Source organism: Rattus norvegicus, chromosome 16, assembly GCF_036323735.1.
Source record: "Rattus norvegicus strain BN/NHsdMcwi chromosome 16, GRCr8, whole genome shotgun sequence".
Classification (NCBI taxonomy): Eukaryota; Metazoa; Chordata; class Mammalia; order Rodentia; family Muridae; genus Rattus; species Rattus norvegicus.
The window spans coordinates 35,983,460-35,992,839 of record NC_086034.1 but is presented as its reverse complement, the minus strand read 5'-3'; the positions used below and the strand labels follow the sequence as shown (position 1 = coordinate 35,992,839).

At 35.9% G+C, this 9,380-nt stretch overlaps 1 long non-coding RNA gene across 1 annotated transcript; it reads left to right on the top strand.

The window, feature by feature from the left end:
• Positions 1–1,294: 1,294 nt before the first annotated feature.
• Positions 1,295–8,484, top strand: LOC120097434 (uncharacterized). Its single transcript, XR_005494821.2, has 4 exons — positions 1,295–1,437; positions 4,599–4,717; positions 6,826–7,019; positions 8,323–8,484. It is a non-coding gene; the product is annotated as an uncharacterized LOC120097434 (long non-coding RNA).
• The last annotated feature ends 896 nt before the right edge of the window (positions 8,485–9,380 follow it).

Below are 9,380 nucleotides of genomic sequence, written 5' to 3'. Positions count from 1 at the left end.
TCATTCATTCATTCATTCATTCATTTATGAATACACTGTCACTCTCTTCAGACACACCAGAAAAAGGTATCATGTGGTTGCTGTGAATTGAACTCGGGACCTTGGGAAGAACAGTCAGTGCTCTTAGCCATTGAGCCATCTCTCCAGCACCAATTATGGTTTTCTTATATTAAATATATATTTTAAGTAACACTAGTATTTTATGGTAAATGTGTTTTAATTGTAAATAGATGAAGGCATTGCTTTTATTGCCTCATTTGGTTCCTGGGATAACTTGCATAATAAATATAACATAAGCACCAGGGTTCTTGTTCCTATTTGATAGACAATGTGACGATTAGTTCAGAATAGCCTGAAACTCACTGTGAAATGTAGTTCAGAACAAGTCAGATTTCACATCCTAATCCTCCTGACTATTCCGCATGCTCTAGTTGTACACATATCTTTCGGTATCATTAATAAACTATAAATAAAAATACTCTATGTGTTTCATATTATAGAAGCAAACTTTTAATATTTTATAAAATATGGAGATAGACATAGGTTTTAGAATAATTTAAATGTTTGCATCTATTTTGAATGAAGTCATAGTTGAGACACGTTAAAGTAACTATTGTATTTGATATTCAAGTGTAAATAATACTCTTTCGTTTACTTCTATAAGTTTTATCTCCTTCATATCTACAATACCACATTAAATCTGAACTTTGAGAATTTAAACGAATACAATTTCAATACCTTATATGGTTTTCAAACATAAAAAACTGAAAAGCAAAATAATATATTATTTTTTCATGTACATATAAGGAAAGTATTCTTTTAGAAAATTAAATGTGTAAAAATCAGTATTTTATATAAAAATAACTTTTCAGGGACTTGATGTCTCTGTGGTAAAGAGCACAGGCTGTTCTTGAGAAGTACCAAGTTTGAGTCTCAATATCTACAAGGTGGTTTACAATCATGTATAATTCCAATCCCAACATAAACAATGCCCTCTTATGACTCCTACTGACAACATTTTGATGAATAAATATTGATTTCATAACATGGGCATACAGATAAAATGATAATTATAAAATTAAGTATATGAATTTAAACATAAAACTTTTAAAAATTAGAGTATATAAGCTCTTATTTTTTCACAACTCCTAAAATAATACACTGCGTTATAACGGAATCAAATACCATTACCAACTTTAGTGTCTCAGAATAACAATGAATGACCTCAACTACACGTGGATCTAAAGCTAAACATTGCAATAGTGTGTGGAATAGAATGTCTTCTATGATGTACACAGTGAGTAGAATCTGGTATTAGTGAATATTGCTCAAGTTTAAGCAAGGGAGAACATCAGGAAGGAAGAAGACTTTGCCACCATGATGTGTTTAACTAAGTCAAAAGACAATGATTTTATCTTCCTGGTTCAGAAGTCATCAGTAAGTACAATTGCAAAAGGAATGAAAAAACGTTATAAAGGAAACGTGAATCTTCATAAGACACAAATATTTCACTCTGGCCTTTGACTATTTTACTCATTGCATTATTGAGACTTTTCTCCCTCCCACTGAATTTAGAACAAGTATCTGTTGGCAAGAGATCACATTATCCTGCCTCAAAGCTCTCTGCGATACACTGCATTTCAGACAGTGATGTGAGGGGCTTGAGCTGCTCAGAGTTGGTCTAATCTTTTCTAAAGAAAGTGGATTCAGCTTTCCGCTGACTAAGTTCCTAGACTCCTTCATGATAGATAGGTGTTTTTCTGAAGCCGTCTTTGAATTGTCTTACTTTTATTTTCAACTTAGAGAAAAATGAACCAGTTTCGGAAGCCTGTTTTGGGATCTTTTGATCCTGATTCTCTCTGTCATAAATCAATTTTCAGTAATAGTATACAGAAACCTTTGAGCACATCATGCTCCCCAATGTGTAGAATACATTGTCAGAAAAGAAAATTAATTGAGAAATATCCTAGATACTGTCACACTTCCATATGAGCCTCTACCTTTGGAGAACTGGGAGCTTCCTGGTTCCCCCCGACTTCTGATTTCTTGAGCAAATCCACTGCTGGGAATGAAACATAGCAACATTATCAGTAAAGTTCTATCCCGGGAAGAGAAATAACTGCATTGTGTGCCTTTCTTCCTCCATATTGCATGATTTATATATACTTTTATTACAATATATACCATACTGTGCTTAAGCAGTGTTTGTTGGTCTCTATAAAAAATAAATCTACATGAAATGTAGACGCTTCTGGCAGTATGAGTTTTCCAAGGAAAATAATTTACTGCACGAGTTACAGATTGAGAATACATTGTCCAGTTGTACAAAGTTCCCCAGGAGAGGAACCATACTGTGTTCAAAACAGTCAATGAGATGTGAATAGAACATTTGCTTTTAGTGGCTGAAGCAATTTGACAAAATATAATAAAAAACTTATTGGTCCTGTCACAGCTGAAATGCATGTTTAAAATACACTAAAATTTGGACATAATCTGTGATTCATTCATTTTCTATTCTAACGTAAGTTATTATATTCCTAGAAATTGTTTGCTTACAAATCACTTTTGCATTATGTGCTTTGTATTCTTAGCCTTCTTCAATCGCTTCATCCAGTTCCTAAATTTAATTTCTTTGGAAAAGTATTTCTCAGAGAAAGTATCTTTCTATGTCAAATACGTTACAGAGTAAACAATTTTTAATTTATATTTTACAATCTAGTATGTCTTTGAACTAATGATCCTCTCTTGCCTTACCACCTGGATGCTGGTATTATAGATCTGTGACTTCATACTCTGCTTTACATTTACTTCCTATAGTGTATGGAGGTTTTATACATGGCAAAAGGGTGAAGTTGGGTACAATATTTGGATGAGTGAGAAGCTGGTGGAGGTGATGGGAGATAACTCTCTCTCTGTATGATATAAGCACAACTTTTGTAGATATTTGGGATGAGTAAACCTTGTCCATTCTATTCACTTGGTCTCCTGGTAAGGTATCACCTCATGACTATTACAATAGTTATTAAAAAAGAACAAAACCTCAGTGTTTATAAAACTGTAGGAAAAGGAAGCTCCTGTTGTTCTAACATGTAGTAGACTCTGCAGCGTGTTAAATGGTCTGGAATTGCTCAGCAGAGTTCTTGGGATCCTTCCCACTGAAAAGATCAAAGGCAAGGCACAAACAACGGAAAACAATGTCCCCAGAACTGAATTACAGGAGTCAGAATGGAGCAGTCCAGTCACACAGCTTTTGACTCTTAAGGACTGTGTCATCTGACACTGACATTCAACAGTTCAGCTCATAACTATATGTAAGAACTTGTCCTGTAAAGTCAGAAGAGTCTTTTGGTAGAATTTTTGAGAAGAAAAATGACTATTACAAGATATTTCTTTTTCTCTCATGCAGTATATCCCCACCTCAGTTTCCCTCCTTCCAGTCCTTCTACTTTCTCCCCTTCCACTCTACCCCAAGTTCTTTTCCTTCTCACTCCCCTGCAGAAAAGAGCAGGTCTTCAGAAACATCAACCAAATAGGCATGTCAAGATACAATAAAACAGGAAGACATGGCACAAACTTATAGGAGTTCAGCAAGACTGGATGAGGCAACATAATAGTAGGAACAGTGTCAGGAGGCCCCCAAAACACCAAGCTAACAACCGTCACATATATGTAGAGTACCTAAGAGAGACTCATTAAGGATCTATGATTGCCACTACAGTCTCTCAGCTGACTTTTTTTTCTTTTTAGATTACATATAACCAAACCTTTTTGTTGTATTAATCATTTATATTTCAGCATTTCTTAAAGGCAAAATTTCGTATCTTAAGAAAATAATTGTAGTTTCCCTGTTTTGATAGAACAGGAGTGCATTTTATTCTACATCTTTACATTTAAGAAGTGTTTTTATTTTCATTTAGATATATTAAAATTGCATTAATTGGACATGTTTTATATAAAATGAATTCAAACTAAGATTACAAATTTGCTACAACAAACTAGAAAATGATGGTATTTAAAAATAATGATTAAAATGTCCATGCATACTATGAGTTAGATAAGCATACAATGTTGTCTTATAGATCCAGATCTTAAGGGACATTCTTTATTCCATGCCATTTTGAAAAACCCAAGGAATGGAAACATATCATTCTCTGCTATGTTCCAAATAAGAATAGATTTATTAAATATAAAAATAAAGATTACAAGGAAAACAGTTTCTAGCTAGGTTGTATTACAACCCCTCAAATATCTTACATAAAAATAAGAAATATTAGATAATTGCACTTAAATTTTAACAATTTTTCTTATATTCTGCAAGTATGTATTTCAGTCAATTGCTGGTATAACACTAATTCAATGCCTCCATCCCTGAGGCAAATTTTAACCCCTCTCTTTGGTTGTGAAGAGCCGAATACTCTTGTTTACCTCTGAGGGTTGTCATTGTAGCCATATGGAGTTCTTTAGTGAAAATGTGTTTTGTCTATTGGACAAGTGATACTTTAAATAGTAGTAAAATGTCTAATCTAGTGACAGAATGGAGTTGAGTTCATTCTGAAGCACATATATTTGGATATTATTAGTGATTTTGGTTTTTGCAGACATTGGGGCTGTGGAAATTAAAAGCATCCTTGGTATAAAACAGAGATACAACCGACAGAAATTTTGCAATAAATCTTCAAGCAGACAAAATAGCCTTGTTTCTTTTCGGCACTGACAGGTAAGACTTAAAGCTCTGTAATGACATAATGCCACATTTTTCCCAAAACGGCTAAGGTAATCTCATGGTCACTGACTTAATCCTCATCCCTCTGTATTGGGACCTGATGATAGTTCTGATCACCATGACACCCATAGATTAACAACACAATTTCAGGTTATAATAAGCAAATCATAGCAAAGACAAATGAGAAATTTATGTTGTAATATTTTTAATGATTAATAGTATAAAGCATATGTCCTTTCAAAAATATTCAGTGCCTAAAAGGAAAATTATATGAAACAGTTTGTCGAATAAAACTATCTACAAATGATGGTGGCTTCCTACACTAATTGTTATTTGAAATAGCTAACTATTCAAAGAATACAAAATTTGTATGTTCATTTCCTGTTCTATTTTTATGTGTTTACAGTGAATGCATCATTTAAAAAATGCAAATATATTCAAGTGATTTTACTGTTTTGCAAATGGTTGTTTACATTTTCTAGCTGCTTGGAATATTTTCAAGAACATCTATTATTTCAGACACGTTCAGATTATTTTGATAAGTGGAATAAAATGCTGAAATCCTAGAGCATCTAGACACTGTGTGATGGGGGCCTCCAAGATGACAAATGTTCACATGTATTTTAAAACAATATAGGATTTAATCAAAAGGTTCTTCTTATCAGTTGAAAGGCATCCTTCCTTTTCTCTTGCTCTGGCTCTCATCCCCTATTCCCTTTGTCCTTTCTCTCCCCATTGTCTTCCACGTGCTCACGGCCGGCCAGCCTATACTCCTCTCCTCCTCTACTCTTCTTCTCTCATTAAAACGTTTCCACGTGGAAAAAAGAAAGAAAGAAAGGCATCTGGGGGCTGGGGATTTAGCTCAGTGGTAGAGCGCTTACCTAGGAAGCGCAAGGCCCTGGGTTCGGTCCCCAGCTCCGAAAAAAAAGAATAAAAAAAAAAAAAAAAGAAAGGCATCTGTTATATAACTCTTTTCGACTAAAAGGGGTTCTTAGAGGCATGTTAGAAATTATTAACTCTTTAGAACAGCTATTTTTAATAACTTTGAAGGTTTTGGTTGCCATTATCATTACAGAAATAAATTAAAACTCATTATATTCTATGTTTTGACTGAGGATAAACGTTGTCTTATTAAATTCTATGTGCAAAAGATGTAATTGTTATACTATATGCATAATGAGTTACACTTACACAAAGATGTCCATGGGTTCGCGGTGACTTCATCCTAATTAGGAAACTAGTTTACATCACTCTGGGGATTTCCAGGATGTTATGAAGATTTACTAAAGCAAAAGGTAGTTAATTACCCTGCGTTTTCAACTGTTACTTTGTGCAAACATTCAAAATCCCAAAACGGAGTTTAAAACTTGAAACACCTCTTGCCCTGAATATTATTGGGTATATCATAGTTTTGTAAAAGATACAGTATATGCTTTTTTTTCTTTTTTTATTAATCATTCCATTCATTTTCATCTCAAATGATATTTCACTTCTCAGCTACCTTTCCACAAGCACCCCATCCCATAACTTCTCTCTTCCTACTCCCCTTTGCCTCTATGAGTGTGCTCACCACCCACTCACCCTTTAACACTGCCCCACCCCTCCAACATCCCCCTCCATGGGGCATCAAAACTCCACAGGACCAAAAGTCTCCCCTCCCACTGATGTCAGACAAGGCAATTCTCTATCTGGAGCCATGGGTCCCTCCCTGTTCTCTTCTTGCTTGGTGGTCTAGTCTCTGGGAGCAGTGGGTGGTCAGGCCAGCTAATGTTGTTCTTCCTATGGAGCTGAAATCCCCTTCAGCTCCGAAAAAATGGGGGTGCAGTATCAGGTACTGGAGGGAGAGGAGAGAGAGGTACAGAGTGTTGGGAAATTGAACAAAAATATGTACCAGAGCGGGTAAGAAACTGGGGATAGCCACTCTCCAGTCCTAGACGCCAGGGAAACAAGAGGACCCAACGGGATGATTTAGCTAAAATGTGCAGAAAATGGGGAGTTAGAACCTGTTGAGACCACCTTCAGTAGAGAGGCACAGCCCCGATGGCGGAATGGGACCACACACCCATCTCAAAGTTTTAACCCAGAAACTTTTCTATCCAAAGGAAAAACAGGACAGAAAATGGAGCAGAGATTGAAGAAAGGGCCATCTGAGGACTGTCCCTCCTGGAATCCATCCTGTCTGCAGACACCAAACCTGACACTGCTGCTGTTGCCAAGGGGCACATGTGGCTGCTCCTTAGAAGGTTCAAACAGCAACTGTCCAAAGCAGACATGGATGCTTGGAGACTGAGCTCAGGTGCCTGATGGGGGAGCTGGTGGAAGGAGTGAGGATACTATTGTGCTTTAATCTAGGTCCCTGGTGTACATGGGGTTTCCATAGGGAAAGACAGCTGCTGTCTCCTTGGGTAAGATGTGCTAGCGAATTGGCCAAGGAATGTGCCATTAGAGAAAGGAGATTTTAATTAAGTCTTGGATCTGTTCTGTAGTCCTTGGAACAACAATGCTTTTGGTAAAGCTCCAAACCCATTTCAAATTTCTATGTGTAGCCTGCACTGTTTTTATTTAATATACAATAGGAGAGTTTTAATTTATTACAGTCTTTTAAATAACTGTTCATTAAAGGTGTTTTGGCTTGGATTCTATTTTCTGTATTTTATTTTATTTTATTAATTACTTTATTATTTACATCCCAAATGTTGCCCCCTCCCCCTCCCAGTCCTCTTGCAGAGTTCTTCCCCCATCCACCCTCCCCTTTACCTTTGAGAGGAGTCCCCATAGCCTCCCATCCTGGGCCATCAAACCTCTACAGGATTAGGCACATCCTCTCTGCCTAAGGACAGACAGGACAGCCCTCTGCTACAAATGTGTTAGGAACCTAGTCAGCCAGTGTATGGTCATTGAGTGGTGACTCAGTGTCTGCGAGCTCCCAGTAGTCCTAGCTTGTTGACTCTGATGGTCCTCCTAGTGCCATCCCATTTAGTTCATTCAGTTCTTCCTCTAACCTTCCACAGGGGTGCCTGACCTCAGTCCAGTACTTAACTGTGAGTATCAGCATCTATCTCAGACAGCCACTGGTAGAGCTCTCAGAAGACAGGCATGCTAGGCTCTTGTCTGCAAGGACAACATAGCATCAGTAATATGGTCAGGGATTGGTGCCTGTCTGTGGTATGGATCCAAAGATTGGCCATTCCTTCAGTCATTACCTCATCTTTGTCTTTGGATTTCTTTTAATCAGTATCAATTTTGAGTTGAAAGTTTTATAGGAGGCTCAGTGTACCCATCCGTCCACTTGGGGACCTGTGGCCCTCTAGGCCTTCCTCCTGTCTCTCCCCATATCTAATATTGCCTCCCTTTTCCCTCCCCCTCCTCCTCCCCTCTCCTACCTAGGATTCTCCCTCCCTCTGTCTTTCATGAATATTTTGTTCCCCATTCTAAGTGGGATTTAAGCATCTTCACTTGGGCCTTTTTCTTGCTTAAGTTCTTAGGGTCTGTGGGGTGTATCAGTGGTGTTCTGTATATATTGACTACTCTCCTCCTATGAGTGAGTACATATACTGCAGATCCTTTACTGACTTCTATATGCCTCCCTGGGTGACCAGGAACCAGGAATATAACTGGGAAGAACTGAACCAGTTTTCCTTCCTTGGACTCTGGATTGAAGAGGACCAGAATTACAAACACTTACCATGATGCTAGTCTGTGGCCTAATTATGTAATTGGAGGTAAATGTCATGTTGTTAAATAATAAAACAATGCCTGCCCTGAAATATGTTTTTATTTATCCTATCACTATTCTAATGCATACTTACATTTTCCTCTATACTAACCTACTCATTTTTATAAAAATTCCAGCTGCATTTGCTTTTGCTTTTTTGATTTATACTTTTATTACATTTTTAACACTTATTATAAAATGGGATATATAAAATTGTGAATAGGCCTACAACAAAATTTTATTACTTTAAATGATTGTAAACTAACTGTTAATACTTTGTGCATTAATGGGATAGATAATGATTGTTTTAGCTCTGGGTAAAATAACTCAATCAAAATAATTAAAATATTCACCACTTCAAATACATCTGCCATGTTACGAACATTTAAAAATAGGTCTAACCTACTTTGAAATTTGTAATATACTCTTGTAAGTGTATTTATTGTTCTTAAAATTAATAATTTTAGTGACTTAAAGAGAACAAAGTAATGAATTCTCAAAAGCAGTTTTATAAATTTGTATTCAAAAGCAGTAAAATATTGTCAAAATCAACATTAAATAATAGAAAAAAATTAAACTTTTCTTTTTGAGTCTACGATTTGATTATATAGTTGGTGAGCTTCAGATCCAAATAGTTTGTCTTTCACAATTTAATTTTTTTAATTATCTAAATTTTTGTAGAAAAAATCTACTATCTCTTATTTAGTTACTATTGACATAAAATTATTTTTTCTAGAACCAATTTTTTATCCTCGAAATTATGTGTTGTACTTGCTTAAGTTTTTTGTTTATTTTTCTTTTGTTGTTGTTGGTTTTTTTTTTTTTTTTGGTATTTTGGGGATTTCTCAGTGGCTGTGGAAGTTCTATTAATATCTTATTTAAGAGGCTAAAGAAAATAAAGCTTGTTTTAGTTTTTATAGCGTGTAGAAAGTAAATAAATAT